The sequence below is a fragment of the Humulus lupulus genome, chromosome 3 (assembly GCF_963169125.1).
Source record: "Humulus lupulus chromosome 3, drHumLupu1.1, whole genome shotgun sequence".
Lineage (NCBI taxonomy): Eukaryota > Viridiplantae > Streptophyta > Magnoliopsida > Rosales > Cannabaceae > Humulus > Humulus lupulus.
Window position 1 is genome coordinate 149821940 of NC_084795.1, and position 18787 is coordinate 149840726.

Genomic DNA, 18787 nt, shown 5'->3' on the forward strand with positions numbered 1-18787 from the left:
CACAGAGCAACCAGCCCGGTGGAGGAAAAAGAAAGGGCAATGGAAAAAACGGTCAGCACGGGCAAAAGAAGAATAAGTCCGTAGATAAGTTTAAGCCCGTTTTCACGACGTATACCGAGCTCACCCAGTCCAGAGAGAGTATCTTCTTGGCCAACTCTACTCGGGTCCCTTGGAAGAGGCCGGAGCCTTTGAAGCACCACAAGGGAAAGAGAGACACTTCCAAATTTTGCCGTTTTCATAACGACATCGGCCACAATACCGACGATTGTAGGCATTTGAAAGATGAGATCGAGACTCTCATCCGAGCCGGTCCCTTGGCTCAATACTCACGGAACAGGGTCCCAGCGAGTCGACCTGCTCCAGAAGCCCCAGCCAGTCAGCCCAGGTCTCGGGTAGATCAGGATGTCCCTCCCCCTGTGGTCGGAGGAGAGATATCCACCATCTCTAGAGGTCCGCACATGGCTGGCACGAGCAAAGGTGCCCAGAAGAGATACGTGAATGAACTAAAGGCTCACAACGGAGTGGAGTTCGTCCTGGAGCAGCGCCAGTCAAAGCAGCAGCGATTGGAGAGGGAACCAATCATTTTTACGGAGGAAGATGCAGGCCATGTCCAGTTCCCTCACAATGACCCCTTGGTTGTAGCAGTCCAGCTCGCCAACCGGAGAGTGAGGAGGGTACTGATAGACAACGGGAGCTCGGTGAACCTCCTGTTCCGATCCACCTTAGAGAAGATGGGTTTGACGGTCGCCGAGCTAAAGGCAACCTCCATGATGCTGTATGGTTTTTCGGGAGAAGGATCAGCGGCGATAGGGACGATCGAGCTGGTGATCACCCTAAGGGAAGAATCTCAGACAGTCTCCAAACTACTCGAGTTCGTGGTCATAGACTGCCCCACTGCTTACAACGCCATTTTGGGCCGACCTACGCTCATAGCTTTCGAGGCTATCACTTCCATTGGACACCTCGCCATGAAGTTCCCTAATTCAACAGGAATCTGCACTATCCAGGGCGATCAGCTCGCTGCCAGGGAATGCTACAGCATTTCCATGAAGGGAAAATCTAAACCCGAGCAGCTGGCTATGGCCATTCTGAGTGAAGAGGAATCTCAGGAACCCTCAGTGGACCCTGAGATTGAAAAACCTCAAAGCGCCAAAGGGGGAAATGTCGCTTTGAGTGAGGATATTGACCCCCGAGTAGGCGAAGACAGATCCGAGCTCCAGGCTATTGAGGAGCTCGAGGAGGTGAACCTTGATCCACAAAATCCATCACGGATGATCAAGCTCGGGAAAAATCTCTGCGGCAAGAGGAAGGCAGAGCTGACTACGTTTCTGCGTGCTAACTTAGACGTATTTGCCTGGTCCCACGAGGACATGGTGGGGATTAGCCCGAGTGTCATCATGCACACGCTTCATCTGGACAAAAGCATTCCCGCCAAGTCTCAGAAGCAAAGACGTTTAGGAACAACCCGGGCTGAAGCCCTAGAAGAAGAAGTAGTCCGGCTCAAAAAATGTGGCTTTATCCGCGAAGCCAAGTTTCCAATTTGGGTTGCCTACCCCATGCTAGTTCCAAAGCCCAACGGAAAATGGCGAACCTGCATCGACTTCTCCGACCTGAATAAAGCCTGCCCCAAGGATTGTTTTCCATTGCCAAGGATTGACCAGCTGGTGGATGCCACGGCAGGGCACGAGCTCATGTCCTTTATGGACGCGTACTCAGGCTACAATCAGATCGCGATGAATCTAGCGGACCAGGAACACACCAGCTTCATGACCCCGACTAATGTCTATTGCTATAAGGTCATGCCGTTCGGACTGAAGAACACCGGAGCTACCTACCAAAGGCTAGTAAATAGAATGTTCGTGGACCAGATCGGTAAAAACATGGAAGTGTACGTTGATGACATGCTAGTCAAGTCAAAGACTGCCGATAACCATGTTTCCGACCTGGAAGAATGTTTTAAAATACTACGAGAATAAGACATGAGGCTCAATCCCCAGAAATGCACTTTTGGGGTCGCGTCAGGGAAATTCCTGGGGTTCATAGTCAATACCCGAGGAATCGAGGCAAACCTCGGTAAGATCCGGTCACTGCTCAAGCTTCCTTCGCCCAGATCGCGGAAAGATGTCCAAGGCTTAACAGGAAGAGTGGCAGCGCTCAACCGGTTTATTTCCAAGTCAACCGATAAGTGTTTGCCCTTCTACAACCTGCTCCGAGGAAACAAGAAGTTTGAGTGGACAGTAGAATGCGAAAGCGCATTCCTCGACCTGAAGGCACATCTGGCTGAACCGCCCGTGCTATCCAAGCCCAAGGCAGGAGAGCCTCTTTTTCTCTACCTGGTTGTCACTGAGGATGCAGCTAGTGCCGTACTGGTACGAGAAGAGGACCAAGTTCAGAAGCCAGTCTATTACATCAGCAAGAGACTTCTCGGGGCAGAGTCACGATACCCACTGATGGAAAAATTGGCGTTCTGCCTAATCACGGCCTCGCGAAAGCTCAGGCCGTACTTCCAATCTCACTCAGTACACGTCATGACCGATCAGCCTCTAAGGCAGGTTTTGCAAAAACCTGAAGCATCGGGACGTTTGTTAAAATGGGCGGTCGAGCTCAGTCAGTTCGAGATTTTCTGCACTCCACGAACTGCTATAAAAAGTCAGGCCCTCGCCGATTTTGTGGCAAAATGCACGGGATTCCAGGAGGATCCAGCAGAGGGCTCACCCCAGGTCACCTCGCCCCAATCGTTGTGGAGGATCTTTGTGGATGGTTCTTCCAACGAGAACGGCTCCGGGGCCGGAATCATTCTGATATCCCCCGAGGGACATAGATTCCACTCGGCGCTAAGGTTCGGGTTTAAGGCCTCCAACAACGAGGCAGAGTACGAAGCTTTGTTGGCCGGGCTGAGGATAGCCAAGGAGTTAAAGGCGAGCTCCATCCAGTGCTTCGGTGACTCCCAGCTCGTGGTAAACCAGGTTCTGGGCGAGTATCAGGCGCGGGGACCCAAGATGGCCGCCTATCTGGCAAAGGTAAAAGCTGAGCTGTCCACATTTGAGCGAGGATCGATCGAACAGATACCTCGGGAACAGAACGCTAATGCAGATGCTCTTGCCAAGCTCGCCACCTCGGGAGAGACGGAGACCTTGGGGTTGGTGCCAATAGAATTCTTGGAAAAACCAAGTATAGAAGGAGACCGGGCTGAGGTCGAGATGGTCGACGCCAGGTCGACCTGGATGACCCCCATTCTTGAATATCTCGTCGAGGGCAAGCTGCCTGAAGGACTTAACGATGCACGGCGAATCTTGTATCAAGCTCCGAGATATACGATAGTCGATGGGGTGTTGTACCGACGTGGGCATTCCCTACCTCTCCTCCGGTACGTTCTTCCAAGTGAAGCGAAGGCCATCCTGCAGGAAGTTCACGAAGGATTCTGCGGAGACCACACTGGGGGGCAGAGCTTGGCCTTAAAGGTTCTCAGGCAAGGGTATTACTGGCTAACTCTGTCCAAAGACTCGATCTCGTACGTAAAGAAGTGCGACAAGTGCCAGCGATTCGCTGCAGTTGCTCGAGCTCCTCCGGTCGAGCTAAAGATGATCTCGTCCCCATGGCCGTTTTCCGTTTGGGGGATAGACTTGGTTGGCGCCCTCCCCACTGGAAAAGGTGGGGCCCGTTACGCCGTGGTAGCCATCGACTACTTTACTAAGTGGGCTGAGGCAGAGCCGTTGGCAACGATAACGTCCAAAAAGGTGCTTGACTTCGTGGTTAAAAGAATCATCTATCGCTTCGGCCTGCCCAAGAAGATCGTCTCCGATAACGGCACTCAGTTCGACAGCGACCTATTCACTGAGTTCTGTGAAAGACATGGGATTGTAAAAAGTTTCTCCTCCGTGGCCTATCCTCAGGCTAATGGCCAGGTCGAAGCTGTCAACAAGACCCTAAAGGCGAGCCTCAAGAAAAGATTAGATGAAGCGAAGGGGGTCTGGCCAAAACAGCTCCCCCAGGTCCTATGGGCATACCAGACCTCGCATCGGACTCCTACGGGTCATACTCCCTTTTCCCTAACCTTTGGGAGTGAAGCAGTCCTCCCCGTGGAGATAAAGGTTCTTTCACATAGAGTCCAGTCTTACGACCAAGATCGAAACCATGAGCTCCTATGCCATTCCCTCGATCTGGTTGAGGAAAGGCGAGAGGATTCGCAACTCCAGCTCACCCATTATCAGCAGAAAATCACCCGCTACTTCAACACCAAGGTCAAAAAATGCGCCTTTAGCGTGGGCGACTTGGTCCTGAGGAGAGTTTTCCTCGCCGGAAAAGATCCCAAAGATGGAGTTTTGGGACCGAACTGGGAAGGACCATACCAGGTCATCGAAGTCATCAAGGAGGGAACTTATAAGTTAGCTCGACTTGATGGAGGGGCGGTCCCGCGGACTTGGAACGCCATCCACTTAAAGAGATATTATCAATGATCCACTTGTAAGGCCTGGAAGGCCACTTTTTATGTATTAATGAAAATCAGCTTTTTACGCATATTTGCAAGTGTAATCTTAAAGTAACCGCGAAAGACCATTTCCCAGTTACTTGGGGGGCATATGGTACCTGGATATAACCAGGTCTCCTTAACGACTTAGATGTTGATTCTTATCGATTGACCGTTGTTTTCTTAAAAACGCGAGATATTGATAAGGGTTAACGCTAACTAAGTCCTATCCTGGTTTTAACCGGGTCATAAAACTTAGAAGTTAACTTAAGTCTATTGATCGTTGTTCTTCTTAAAGAGCTCGAGATATGGATAAAAGTTAACACGAACTAAGTTTTCAAATTAAGTTCCTGGTTTTAACCGAGTCATAAAACTTAGAAGTTAATTTAAGTCTATTGATCGTTGTTCTTCTTAAAGAGCTCGAGATATGGATAAAAGTTAACACGAACTAAGTTTTCAAATTAAGTTCCTGGTTTTAACCGGGTCATAAAACTTAGAAGTTGATTTAAATCTATTGATCGTTGTTCTTCTTAAAGAGCTCGAGATATGGATAAAAGTTAACACGAACTAAGTTTTCAAATTAAGTTCCTGGTTTTAACCGGGTCATAAAACTTAGAAGTTAATTTAAATCTATTGATCGATGTTCTTCCTAAAGAGCTCGAGATATGGATAAAAGTTAACGCGAACTAAGTTTTTCAAAAAAATTGTAACCAAAATGCGAAAAGGCAAGAAAAAGCATAAAATAAAAACGCCAAAGCAAATTGTCTCGAGGTGGAAACACCTCATGCAAAGGTTACATAAAAAAAAAATATACTTAAAAATATTCAAGGGCAAAAGAGAAAAAACGCCCTAAGCTCCACCAGATGTCCCCTGGGAGGTCGCTGTCTCACCCTGCTCCGCCGCGCCAGAGCCTTCCCCAATCTCCGAAGGTGGCGCCTCTTTCTCAAGGCGAGCTTGGTACTTCACCAGCAAGCGCGCCCAAAGACTCGGTGACATGAAGGAAAAGTCAGCCTCCGGATTGTAGGCCCAGCAATGATAGAACAGATCTTCCATGGACTGCTCCGAAGTGGTCCGTTCGGCCTCCAGGGCGGCCTGGATCTCAGTCTTCGCAGCCTCGAGGTCTGTCCGCGAGGTGGCAAGGGAGGTCTCGAGCTCTTGGACCTTCGAGCGTGTCTTCTCCAACTCGGCCTTCGAGGTCGCCAAGGCATCTATAGTCGCCTTAGCCTCCTGAAGAGAGGCCTGGTGCTCGGCCCTCATATCCTCGAGCTGAGTTTTGGCCCTGACGATGCTCCGGTGAAGAGCGACAACGCCCTGCGAGAAATGAAAGATAAATTTCCTTAGAGGAAAAATAAGGCAAAGTGTAATGGTAGAAGCTTTAAGAGAACAGGGCAGCTTACCGTTAGGGTCATGCCCATTGAAGACTCCATTACGCCAACCAGGCTCATTGTCTCAATGGCCCGGAGCTCCTTCTCGGTGAACTTGTATATATGGCTGACGGCGTAGTTCACCGACTCATACATCGTTCCCCGGAAGGCCTCTGGGATCTTCTCCAGGTCCTGGGGATTGACTGGGATGCGTACATCGGAGGCCACCACGGCCGAAGTCCTGAGCTCCGTTCCTGCGTCCTGGGTGGCGGCTGGAGCTCGCGGAGGTGGTGGAGGCATTTGGCCTGCTCCTGCAGAAGGGAGAATTGCTCCCGCGACCTGGTCTGCCGGGGTTTTCTCCTTCTCCTTTCCTGGAGACTTGGTGGAGACCCCAGCGACGCTCTTGGACCCCCGGAGCCTTTTCAGTCTTGGCCCGGCTGAGGGGTTCCCCCGAAGACTGCGCCTCGCAAGCTCTCCTCGGGCTGAGACATTTCTTCTGTCAAAACAAAAACATGGTTAGTATAAGTTAGCAACCATACAGAGACAAAGACAAAGGGTTAAAGATAAAAAGTATGCGAATACTAAGGGAGCCTTACCCCCCGAGCTGGAAGAAGAACCTAAGACGATTACTTCCCGAACTGGCGCAAGTTCTGGGTCCGGGTCTGACTCAAGGCTAGATTCTCCTACGTACTGCCTAAGCCCCGGAGCTAAGATACCCCTCCGGAGGGATGGCCATGAACGGAGGTTGGTCCCATACTCCTCGAATAGGATTGACCTAAAGGCTAGGGTGTTATCTACTACTACGGTACCCCTAGGTCGGCTATCTTGGTAGTCCAACACGAGCCGATCGACGCAGTGGAGCAGGGTTGTGTCCAGGTCCGGATCACTTCGGTGACGATGGACGAGCTGTCGGGGGTTGAATCTAGCTAGCCGGGGGTCGGCAATGGCCCTATCTAAGTTCCTAAATATGTAAAGGTTACCTTGGCACGAGGGACCCGCGGCTGCTTCGGACTGGATCCTCTCTTCGTCCGTTATCTGGGCGACCTCCAACGCCCGCTTCCTGCTCCTCACAAGTGGAGTCTCGTCCTCCTCGTCCTCGTCCATCGCGACCTCCTCCATGATGATGGGCATAGAGGAGCGAACTGGGGGAGGCCCTCGAGGCCTCCTTAGATTCAAAGTCTGATTTGGGAAAATCAGCTTACAAGCCACCATCGTCTCGTCCGTCACGAGCACCCGGTAGTCCTTCTCACTGGGGGGCAAGCCCGCCAGTGTCTCATATTGGGCCCCGAGGGTCACAGATTTCTCTGTCCTCGCGAAGATGGCTGCAAGATTAGTCTGAGTCAGAACGGGGTACGGGAGGAGCTAAGATGACACTTAAAGTACGAGCTAAGGTCGGAGAAAACTTACGAGGACGATTGAAATAGTGATGCTCACAATTCCGGAACCCAGTTGACATGAGAACTGGTCCTTAAAGTCATTAGGGTGGCTGGGCAGCTCGATGATCGCCGCCGTATTGGGAAACCGGGTTAGATAGTAAAACCCGTCGCCTCGCCCCCGCTGGTCCGGGCTGGCTTTGAGGCAGAAGAAATATAAAATGTCTGCAGAAGTGGGGACCTCCCACTCGTGCTTCTGGAACAAATACCTCAACCCTGCCAGTAGACGGTAAAAGTTGGGGGGGAGCTGAAACGGGGCCAACCCCACGTAGTTGAGGAAATCAGAAAAATACTGATCCAGTGGAAGGAAGGCCCCTGCCTTAAAGTGTTCACTGCTCCAGGCCGCGAACGACTCGTCGAGCGGCGCACAGCTCCGCTTGCCATCTGAAGCAAGTCGGGCCACTACGGATGCTTTCCCCAGGGCGATGTTGTGGGAAATGAAGATTTTGTTAATCTTCACCTGGTCGGTTATCTTTGAGACGATCCTCTCTGCCTCAAAGAATGCGTCAGGGGCCACCTCGACCTCCTTCTCCACTGCCGGCCCGAAGCGGGGGATCGGGGAGCTAGGCATCGCCGCCTTTCCTCTGTCCTGCTGGGAGGCCGAGCTACCGACGTTCTTCTGGGGGAGATTCCTCTTTGGAGCCATCTGGTCGCCTAATGAACAAAAGAAAACATTTTAGAAAAGGCGACCCAAGCATGAGGAAAAAGCAATTATTATTTGCACGAGCTGAGGTAAGCCCAGCCCGTGGAGAGTGGGACCACGCGGTTCGATGAACACGCGCCTGTGCTCCCAACAGATCCCCGATTCCTCAGAATTCGTGTGTCAGGAGGATCAGGATATAATTTGCCTTGGGGGGAAAGTTTCAGTAGGCAGAAAATTGCAAAACCGCCTGTGAGGCGTGTTTCCTAAGCTACTCGGTTTTGCACCCAAAATTACCAAAACTCCTACCCAGAAAATTTTCCCCAGAGAAAGCATCCTAAAACCCATACTCTAAAATGGTTTCCTACAGCAAAGATACCCTAACCTAAAAAGGGCTTTCACCCTCCGTATCCACAAAACCTAGTAAAACCTTGCATGCGGCTACAGTAAATTTTTTACCTATGCTACAGTGGCATATATTTTCAAAACGCACATGGTCAGGAAACTTACAGTGTGTGGCTGGGAGGTGGATGGAGGTGTCGTCCTAGTAAAAGCTTCATCGGTGTATTGGCTTCCAAAGCTTTGAAGAAATCCGTGCGCCTAAGCTTCTTGAACGCTGAAAATGGCAGTAACAGAGTAGAGGGTTTGTTCTTCTGAGATAAAGAGAGAAGGAGAAGAGAAGTTTGAAAAATTTCGAATGAAAGGGTGGCCCATGCGTAGGGTGGCCACCCCTTTTTATATGCATAAAAGATCACTTGTAGAGGGTCGTTGGGTGGCCCTGATGAGGGATCCGAGGCCCTCCACTCGAAATACGAAACGACGGCTGGGCATAGGCTAGGCCATTAAATGCGGTTCTCGTAAGACGTACCGTCACCACCCACGATGTTCCACGTATCAGGCGCCTGTGTAAAAAATGGAAAACGAAGAGTTCATGGGGAAGTCTAAAAGCCCCTACTGTGGTCTTATATACAACGTAATATACCACGAGCAGGAGCTTGGGGGCAGATGTACGCCCTGATTTTCCCACGGGCTGATTAGCAAACCGAGCTGCGGCCTAACCATGATTACCTCATGATCATCCCCAGGGGCCGGAGCTTCTGTCGTAATGTCGTGCCTTCTTAGCTCGAGGAAGCCCCAAGAGCTCGCCTTCACTGCCCAAGGCCGGGGCAGGGATTCCGAAGGTCGAAGACCGAGCTAATTATGAAGCTCGTGGTACGAGCTTCATATGGAGGCTATGACCCTTTGCGAAGTCAACACACGCAAGGTAAACGTGCACATATCAGGCATCACGTGTCTGATATCCCCCTGACTTCTCGGACACGCAGCAGGAACGTGCGTATTCAGACACCCACGACTGGGTTGGGCCGTGCGGCCTATTACCTCCTTACCTATTGATTTGACCACACTTATGTGTCAGGTTTAGGAATTAATCATGAATGTCACAGAATTGATACGACAAGTAAGAAGGTCACGGGATGACCTTCTTACCAACTTCCAGGTGCCTTCTCCTATAAATATGGAGACCCTGAGAGTTGATAAGGGTTGGAAAAAATAATCTCTTGTAAGAAATACTCTGTAATCAAATACTCAGTATAGATCAATAATATTGACTAGTGGAGTAGAAGGATTTTAACCTTCGAACCACTTAAAAAACGTGTCTTGAGTCACCTCTTTCATCCTCTAAGATCATATATCTGTTTCAGTTCTACATTTGGCACTAATCCCTTTCTCTTTTTCTCTTAATTACCTGTTGGCGAAGAACCGCGTCAACAATATAAATTATGAATTAGAGAAAATATGAGAATTATTGTAAAATATTGAGCATTTCCTAGCATTTAGAAAATGATAAATAAATAGATAACTCAAAGGGTAGAGTCTTATTAATTATGTTGCACGCAAGTAATTTACTTCATCTGTATATTTATTGTTTAATTTTTATAGATGTATGTTAAGGATTTTTACCTATGTTTGATTAAATTAGAAACCATAATGATAATAAATAAGATCTTGAATATGTATTTTCCAAGAAGATGCTCCTACGTGGCTAGCGAGCTACGCTTACCTTGGCATCTTCATTGACTTGATTGGGCTTCTAGGTGGTATAGTCACCGTTAAGGGCAACTTTTCCATGGTAGATGACGATTGGGGATGAAAATTAACCCCTTATTTAAAGTGTGTCCTTTAATCATATCAAATACAAATAAATGACAATAACAAATCAAGGATCATGGGTTGAAAAGGGAAAGACCAACAAGGAAATAAATAATGAAAATGTGTATAATTTTCTCCTTTAATTAAGAAAAAATAAAATAAAAATAATTAATAATATATTAAAACTAACAAAAAGTGGGAATACATTACATTATATAATAAATCAAAAAAGGTTTATAACTAACATAATTTTTGTAGGTAGAGATATCACTTTCGCTCATATTGTAAGAGTGTTTTCTATTCTCGGCACTTAAAAGAAATTATAACTCAAATTTTTTTTGCATGATGACATACATTATAGTTATAACAATCTTCCTGTCAATTTTTTGAAAATTCTGAATAATATATGGTACCGAAATCATAATTTAAACAGTCAGTAGCATGTGTAGCTGATTTTTTTTATATGAGTGGAAAACAGACTATTTGAACCCTGATTTCGACACTGTAAATTATTCAGAATGTTTTTGAAAATTAGCGTGATGCCTACTATAACTATTATGTACGATGTCATATAAAAAAATTGACTTATAATTTCTCTAAGTACCAAAACTAGAAAATGTCCTTACGGTAGGGACAAAAGTAATGCTCCTACCCATAACTATAAATAAAAATTCCTTACACAGATGTGTAATAATGATCAAATAGTAGTATATTTAAAAAAAAAAAAAAATCAAATAGTAGTATGAAATATTCCATTATTTTATTTATAAAATTTATTGGTTTGAACCCTTTAAACTCTTATGTCTTATTTAACATTTCTTTTGTAAATATGAAATATTTATTGGTACAATAAGATATTTGGATAGAAATGATACCTTTGTTTTTCTGTTGTCTTCATTTCAATTTATTGTGATTAAATTATTTTTTTAATATATATATATATACATAAATATTTATATATTTATGGGAGTTTGAAATTGTCAATTATGGGAATTAATTTTATTATATTGAAAATTGTTTAAAATAAAAAAAAATTCTTATCGAAAATTTTCTTTTTTAAAATCATTCAAATATCCTTCTCTATTTACTTTGTCCATTCTATATCTCGCCACTTAAGAGATGCCAATTTATTTATTATCATTAAAATTAGCAACGAGGAGGATGTGCCACTCAAGATTGCTTTTTTTTTTCTTTTCAAAGTGGTAAAAGGTTGAATTAGTAATCATTGTCCACCAATACAATATTTTTTAACCACAAAGGAAAAAAAAGCCATCATGCCAAACAAAAGCATTCAGGGAAGAAAAATTAAAGACACCAAATGATGGGCAGTTGTCCTATACATATGATTCAAAGTAAAATTAGAGGGCTTTTGGAGATACTCCTCAACATCTAAAACTTCATAGCCCATAGGACTATACTGATCCTCTGGATCAGTGACTGCTTGCACTGCTAGTAACAAGTCTGAATAAAGCTGAATATGTGAAAAACCACACAAAGAAGCCAATCACAAACCTATGGACATCGCTTGAAGTTCCGCCTCCAAAACAGGGCTTGATTGAGTATGTTTCGTTGCACAAAGACTACCATATGATCCTTAATAACTACCCCGACGAACGTGCCACGTTCCTTATGATCAAGACCTGCATCAACATCCATTTGAACTCATTCCATTGGTGGCATGTTTGTTAGAGAATATTATATATTCCAATGGAAATATGAAACCAAGATACAACTTTAAGTAAGAAATTACAATTAGATAATTTGATTGATAAATAAAATTACAACTCTATCACAACTCAAATCATATACTATTCATAATCTATACATTTACATTATAGAGTTCAACTATAATTCATATTGTATCATATCATACTTATAGCATAATTCAACATATCATAGCATATGGCATAATTCAACATATCATAATCATAACATATCACAATATAATCATGATACGTATTACCGATGTCGTTCTAGCCCTTAACGGATGTCGTTTTGGCCAGTGTGCAATCGAGCACAAGTTATCGTCAGCATGCAATTTATTGTAACGTAAACATGCATTTTCATATCATAAGCATGACACGCAAACATACAACATATTCACACATATCATAATCATACATAGCATAATTATGCAAAACATTCATAACACTTAACATAGTATGGCATAAATGATACAATCATACTTCTGTTATCTTACTTAAGTACGTTGAGCGTACACTCTGTGTGCAGGTGTCAACTCTTCTTACCTCAAGTCTAGCAGCGACGCAATCACCTCGCTTCAAGTGCCTTGTCGAGTCCTAATTTCAAAACAAACAACATATATCTTTTAGGACTCATAACTTAAACCAAAGGCCGTGAATCAAATCTAACACTTCCTAAGATCCAATCAACCTTATAGTGTCCTTAGAAAGGTGTTAAAAGTCCTAAAAATGTCCCCAAGAAGTCAGGGAGGAAGTCCCCAAACGAACCTCACTCAAAACGACATTTAAATGCATAAAATTTACCTCCAAAATAGAGGTGAGGTGACATGACGCCTACCATGTGGAGGCGGCATGTCCCAGCTATTGTTGTGACTGTAGCGACCAATTTTGTTTTGCCATAACTTCCTCAATTTTAATCTGATTTAGACAATTCTTTTTTGGTTTTTCCTGTCTTGAATCCCTCTATAAAATCATACAAATCTTAGAGATAAATAAAATACCAAAAATTTGTAAGCAGCCCCTAACTCCATAACCTTAACAAATCTTATGCAATAAAATCTTCTTCTTTCTCAATCTATGAACATATATCACAAAATCAAACCTTATATCATCATTAATTCATTCCTAACATGTTTCCAACCATTGTTAAATAATATCATAGTCACTAACATGCATATAAAACCAATTATTCTAACCTATCATGCTTTCTAAACAAAACCACCATTGACATAACCCAAAGTTTCAAGAACAATCAAAGAAACTTTAAAAGTGTGAAAAGGTCTTTCCAAGATCATGTATAGCAACCAAAGACATGAAAATCTTCTCCCAATACGTCCTAAACAAGCCCTCATACAAGTGTGTTAGTGATCCATATGTATTGAAGAAATCCTCATTCTTCTTCTTCCTTAGATCTTGAACCCTAGTCTAGAGAGAGAGAGTTCTCTCCTTCGATCATGTGTAGAGCAACCACCAATTTCAAATTGTGATTGTAACCCTAATCCTAGTCTCTCACTTTCTATTTATAATAACCCACTATCGTCAAATTACCATCTTACCCTTGATCTAAGCTATTCCAACAATTTCATTAAACTCTTTTTAGTAATTGTCCACTAAACTATTAGTTTTCATAATCCAAAATTAACTTATTCCTCATAAGTCATGCTTATTCTATTATGACCATTATTTCAACAATTCTTGACAATAAAGCCCTTGACACTTGAAGGAAATCATGATTCATCACTTTTTGTACATAACTCGAACACCCTAAGTATTTTCCAACATAAAATATCGTACATAGATACTAATATCACATAAACACATTCATATAATCACACAATACGTAATTTCATAAAATTACAAAAATATACCCTCAAGAGTATTAAATTACCAAATTGCCCTAATAGGCCAAAATTACCAAAATATCCAATAACCTATTGATTTAATAATGATCATTAGATACATTATAATTTGAAATAGTACATACTTTGGTATCCTCAGCTCAAATTCGGTCAACAAATTTTATCAATATGACCAAACTACCATCAATTGTATGTAATTAATTAAATAATTTGAAAAATATATCTTGCCATGTGTAATATTTTCATTGGTCCAATTTATAAAATGATTAAAAATAGATTTTAAAATGATAAAAAAAATAATAATTAAAATCGTTGACTAATTTTTTCGTCAACTTGCACAGATCAATGAATGAAGAGTCGTTTTGTGTGTAAATCCAAAAGCGGAATCCCAATTGTGAACTGTGAGCCAAAGAAAAGAGAAATAAATGCGATAATAAATGAAAGAGAAAGATTTATAGTGGTTCGACCTAGAAAAGATGACATGCGTCCACTTTAATCAATATTATTTGTGATGAACTTTGAACAATCAAGAACAAGTACACCAAGTTTGATCTTGCTCTTGGGATAGTTACAGTAATAGAGACTAAGAGCTCTCTCTGAAAATGAACAGTTACTTGTTTTTCGACCTTTGTTACATTTCGATTTGCACTATTTATAGTCGTGGAGATGGGAAAAGCTGACTCTGGAAACTTGTTTCACGATCAGGCTAATTTTCGGCACACATGGATGAAGGCAGGTTTCTGTCTCACCAATTATGGTAATCAACGTGTCCTGTTCATTTAAAGGTTGAAGGCGCGCCCTGATGTAGGAGAAGGCTTGGGTAGCGAGGGCCACCAGCGAGCGGCGAGTACCCCTAACGACAGGTGAGCACCCCTGGCGACAAAGTAGGACTCCTATTGACTTAGCTTGGCTAGTGCTACCGGCTAGGGCGTTCGGCTCCGACGATTGTATAGCATCCCGAAACTCCTAATATGATTTAGTGCTTTGATTAGCGTGCTGGGAGGACACGTGGGATAATCATGTTAACTAATTGATTTATATTATTATATGATTGAGTATGCATGATTATGTTTATTAAATGTGTTTAAAGATCCACTTATGTTAGAAAATGGACATTTTTGTAATTTTGACTTATTGATGGTATATTTGTGATTATTATGTGCTATGTGGTTGATACCACATTATTATGTCGATATATTTGTGATTTTAAGCATGAGTGGATCCATTCAAGCGATTAAGCAGAAAAGTCAAAACGAGGATAAATGCCCAACTTAGAGTGAGCCTAGGGGTATTTTGGGAATTTCAATATTTTGGGACTATTGATAAAGCAAAATTAATTGGGGGAAATATTTGTGTTTGATGGATTAGTGGGTTAATATGATGATTAGTAATGAAATTTGAGGTTTAGTAAGGATTATAGGTAAATGACCATTGTGCCTTTGAGAGGTGTTAAGGAAGGAGTAATGGGGAAAGGTATTTCAGTCTTTTGGCTTGGAAAGTAGTGGAAAGCTAATGGGTGTGTCTGGATTCTTCTATTCATGTGTAAGGGTCTCTATCTCCTAATGCCCTAGTATGTTCTTTTTTCTTCACCATGGTCGACCCTTAGGACCAAGCTTGTGGATTTGAGGAATTGGGAAAAAGGATTTGGCTGCAATAAAGGAGATTACCAACTAGCAAGCCCTTCTCAAGCTAAGGAATTTCGAAATCTAGAGCAAGGTAAGCAATATTTGAGGTTTTTCTTTGTTGTTCTTCATGAGATTTTGGGAATTTGAGAATTTTGGTACTCAATCCCAAATTGAAGTGTTTGGGTTACATAAATGAGTTAGATGGGTGTGGAAATATTTTTAGGAGTTTAATTGAGACTTGAATTGGATTCAATACTGAGAATTTGAGTTCAATTATCGGATTGGGGCAAAACTGGGTTTACAACTTTAAATTTGTAGTTGGTAGTTTTAAGAGGAAATTGGAGGTGTTTCAGCTATTTTGATGTTGTGTAACACACACATATATATATGATGCTTTGGGGTATGAGTTGTGAGTTTTCTGTGAATTGGGATCGATTTTGGGTCATTTGGTGGAGTTTTGAGTTCATAAATTGCAAGAAAATGAAGAAATTTCTAGGTTTTTTCACAAAGGCGCTGCGGCGCAATTGCATCTCATTTAGGCTCTGAAATTCTCTCTGACTTCAGTGGTGTCGGGGCCCTTTGGAAAGGTGTCACAGCTCAAAATGGACCTTCTTTAGGTGCCGAGACGCCAACCCTGTTATAGATCATGATTTTTTGGGTTTCGTATTTAGACCATAACTTTTGACCTTGATGTCGGATTTGGACGTTCTTTATATGGTTGGAAAGCTTGTGAAAATCTCTAGAACCTACGCCAATTTTAGATGTGATTATTTTGGATTTGTAATTTTTAACTAAGATTGATGTTAATCAATTTTGATTAGTTTTGTTTAGGTTTGGCTAAGGATGCTCGAACGGGGTCATACATGGGTCGTTTTGCCGCTATTTCTGAAATCCAAGTAAGAATACTGGCATATGCACATAGTAGGTTCTTTGCTATGCATATTAGCATTTCTTTGTATGTGGATGATTGGTACGATCTATATTCGGCAATCGTGCGGAATGTGGGCGGTGAAGGCGGGGTCAAGTTAAGGGTACAGTACCCACTCGCCCGGCATGGACCGTAAGCTTGGTGCCTGAAGGCACACCTCGCTCGGTTGGGTTGTTCGGCAAGGCTGCTTGGTTGGGCCGTGTAAATGGTTTTTGTGTTTGAAATGAGCATATTTTCAAATTTTGAATTGTGTTTATAATTTGTTTGATTGGAATGAATGCATTTATTATCTATGAAGTATGTTGTTTATTGCTTATGATTAATTGGATATTTATTATGCCATGTGGGGTTTTCTTGCTAGGCCTTGGCTCGCAAGTGCTCTATGGTGCAGGTAAAGGCAAGGGAAATGTTGACCAACCATGAATTGGAGAACTTTATAGCGGCGTGTACACGTTCGGCTTGCTCGACTGCCACAGTCGAGATATTTCGTGGGACTAAGAGTATAAAAGTACAATTTTGTCGCTTAGGCCGACTATTTTGTACAATTGAATGTAATTATATCTTGATAAACCTTTTTGGGATCCCTTATAAATATTTAAAGTTGTAATGAAAAGTTTATACCTTTTGACCAAAAATTTTAGTACCTGAACCGTTATTTAATTTTAATTACACTTTTGAATCCAAATGACTCGCTTAACGGGTTAAGCATTATTTTAAACAAATAGTGTAATTTTCCTGGATTAGTAATGTAACGCCTTGGATAGCCAAGACCGTTACACTGTGTACTTTTAAAGGTGCAAGACTTGCTAATCAAGTCATTAATTTAAAAACGCGTCACTAAACATGTATGAGCTATGGTTAAAAAGGGTTTTGGTCTCAAAAGTTTCACTTTATATAATTGAATAGTTATATACATGGGATCCCATAAGAAACAGAGTTTAAAAGTTGAATTAGAGATTCTCCAAAATACAGACAACTGTGAGCCATACTAAGGCAAAATGAACATTACTGGGTCTCGCGTCCCTGCTTAAAACCTCAACCGTGAAGGCTGAGCAGCTGGTCATGTACATTCCGCTCGCAAAGCTCTCCAAATCAGGGCTGATCGAGTTTGCCCTTGCCTTTACCTGCACCATGTAGCACCCATGAGCCAAGGCCCATCAAGAAAACATAATGTGCAACACAAGCAATAATAACAAATAGTAAATTCACTAAGCATAGTCTTTCATCAAATAATCCACATTAACCATTCAGCATATATTCAGAATCAAGGATGCAATTAATCACTTATAACACTCAAGTCTCATAATATCATAACACATAATAATCAAGGCCGACAACTTAGGCCGCACCCTCTATTTACCCCACTGACTCTGGCCTGCTTAAACCGAGCTCAGTGCATATTAAGCTGTCCTCGGCAACCAGTGGCCAAGCCGCGCCCTGTGTGCTAGTGTAACCCTTGGCACTCTTAGGCCGTTGGTTCATTGATTAGTTTGCATGGCATAATACCATCCTTTCAAGCATACACAATAGGGAGCCCTTAGTCCCATTACAGATATACAACCAGGTGCAGTTTTCATACCTTTGATCTTTGCGGTTACTGATTATGAGCAACGCTTCTCAAGCACGATCCGTTCCCGAGCCCGAGCCTTAACACCTAGTCATAACCAAGATATAGGGTTCCATTAATATTCAGATAAGGGTTTCCAGATACAAAAATAACTTCTGGGAAACCAAATTCCACCAAGCACAGTGGTGAAATCGATCCCGAGCACTCTAGGCTAGATTCCCGTGCTTAAACACCCTAAACGTTCAAGTATGCATCTAAGGGCTGCGACCCTTGAAGCCTAGCCGTGGCCCTACCCTAAAGCATAACCTAAGGCCTCCCTGGAAGAAGACACGCGCCGCGACCCTTGCTTTGGGCACCGCGGCGCTCACCCCTGGGCGAGCCCTCCTGGCTCATCTTCATCCTAGGGCCGCAGCACTCTAGAACAGAGCCGCGGCCCTTCCCTTCGAGCCCAGAAATTCCACCATTTCCAACCCTTTAACCTTACCCAAAATCATCCCAAAGCTCCCTATTCCAATAACAACCACTCCCAACACTTTTAAGATGACTTTAGCAGCATAATTCAACAAAAAAACTAGCCTAACACACCTTAAAATCTCTTTTCAATTCCTGAAACTCAAGAACTTCAAAACACCCAACCAGCCATGCAAAACTCGAATTTAAGCTTCTAAATCATGAATTATAGCTTACCTCTCTAGCTGAACTCCTTCTCTAAGCTGAATCCAAGTAAGTTCCCAGCTAAATCCCAAGCTTCTAGCTTAAATTCAACCTTAAACATCAAAATTGCAACCATCTCAACACCCAGCTAGAACTCAGAATTTTCTAACCAAAAAGAAAGGAATCACTGCTTACCTTAGTAGTGGTTAAATTGCTTGGGTAATCCTTGAGTTAAACCTCAAAATCCTCTCTTCAATTCACTGAATTCCAGCTGAAATTCCAGCTCAAATCCTCCAAATTTCTCTGTGTTAGCTTGTGTTTTTCCTTGAGAGAGAAGAGAGAGAATAGGCTGAGAAAGAAAAGTCAATTTAATTTTTGTTCTACTATTTTCCTTT

The 18787-nt window shown here is 43.0% G+C and overlaps 1 long non-coding RNA gene across 1 annotated transcript; it reads right to left on the reverse strand.

The window, feature by feature from the left end:
* Nucleotides 1-11300: 11300 nt before the first annotated feature.
* Nucleotides 11301-13222, reverse strand: LOC133823218 (uncharacterized). Its single transcript, XR_009888189.1, has 3 exons — nt 12564-13222; nt 12306-12356; nt 11301-11696 (listed from the first exon to the last, which is right to left on the reverse strand). It is a non-coding gene; the product is annotated as an uncharacterized LOC133823218 (long non-coding RNA).
* Nucleotides 13223-18787: the final 5565 nt, after the last annotated feature.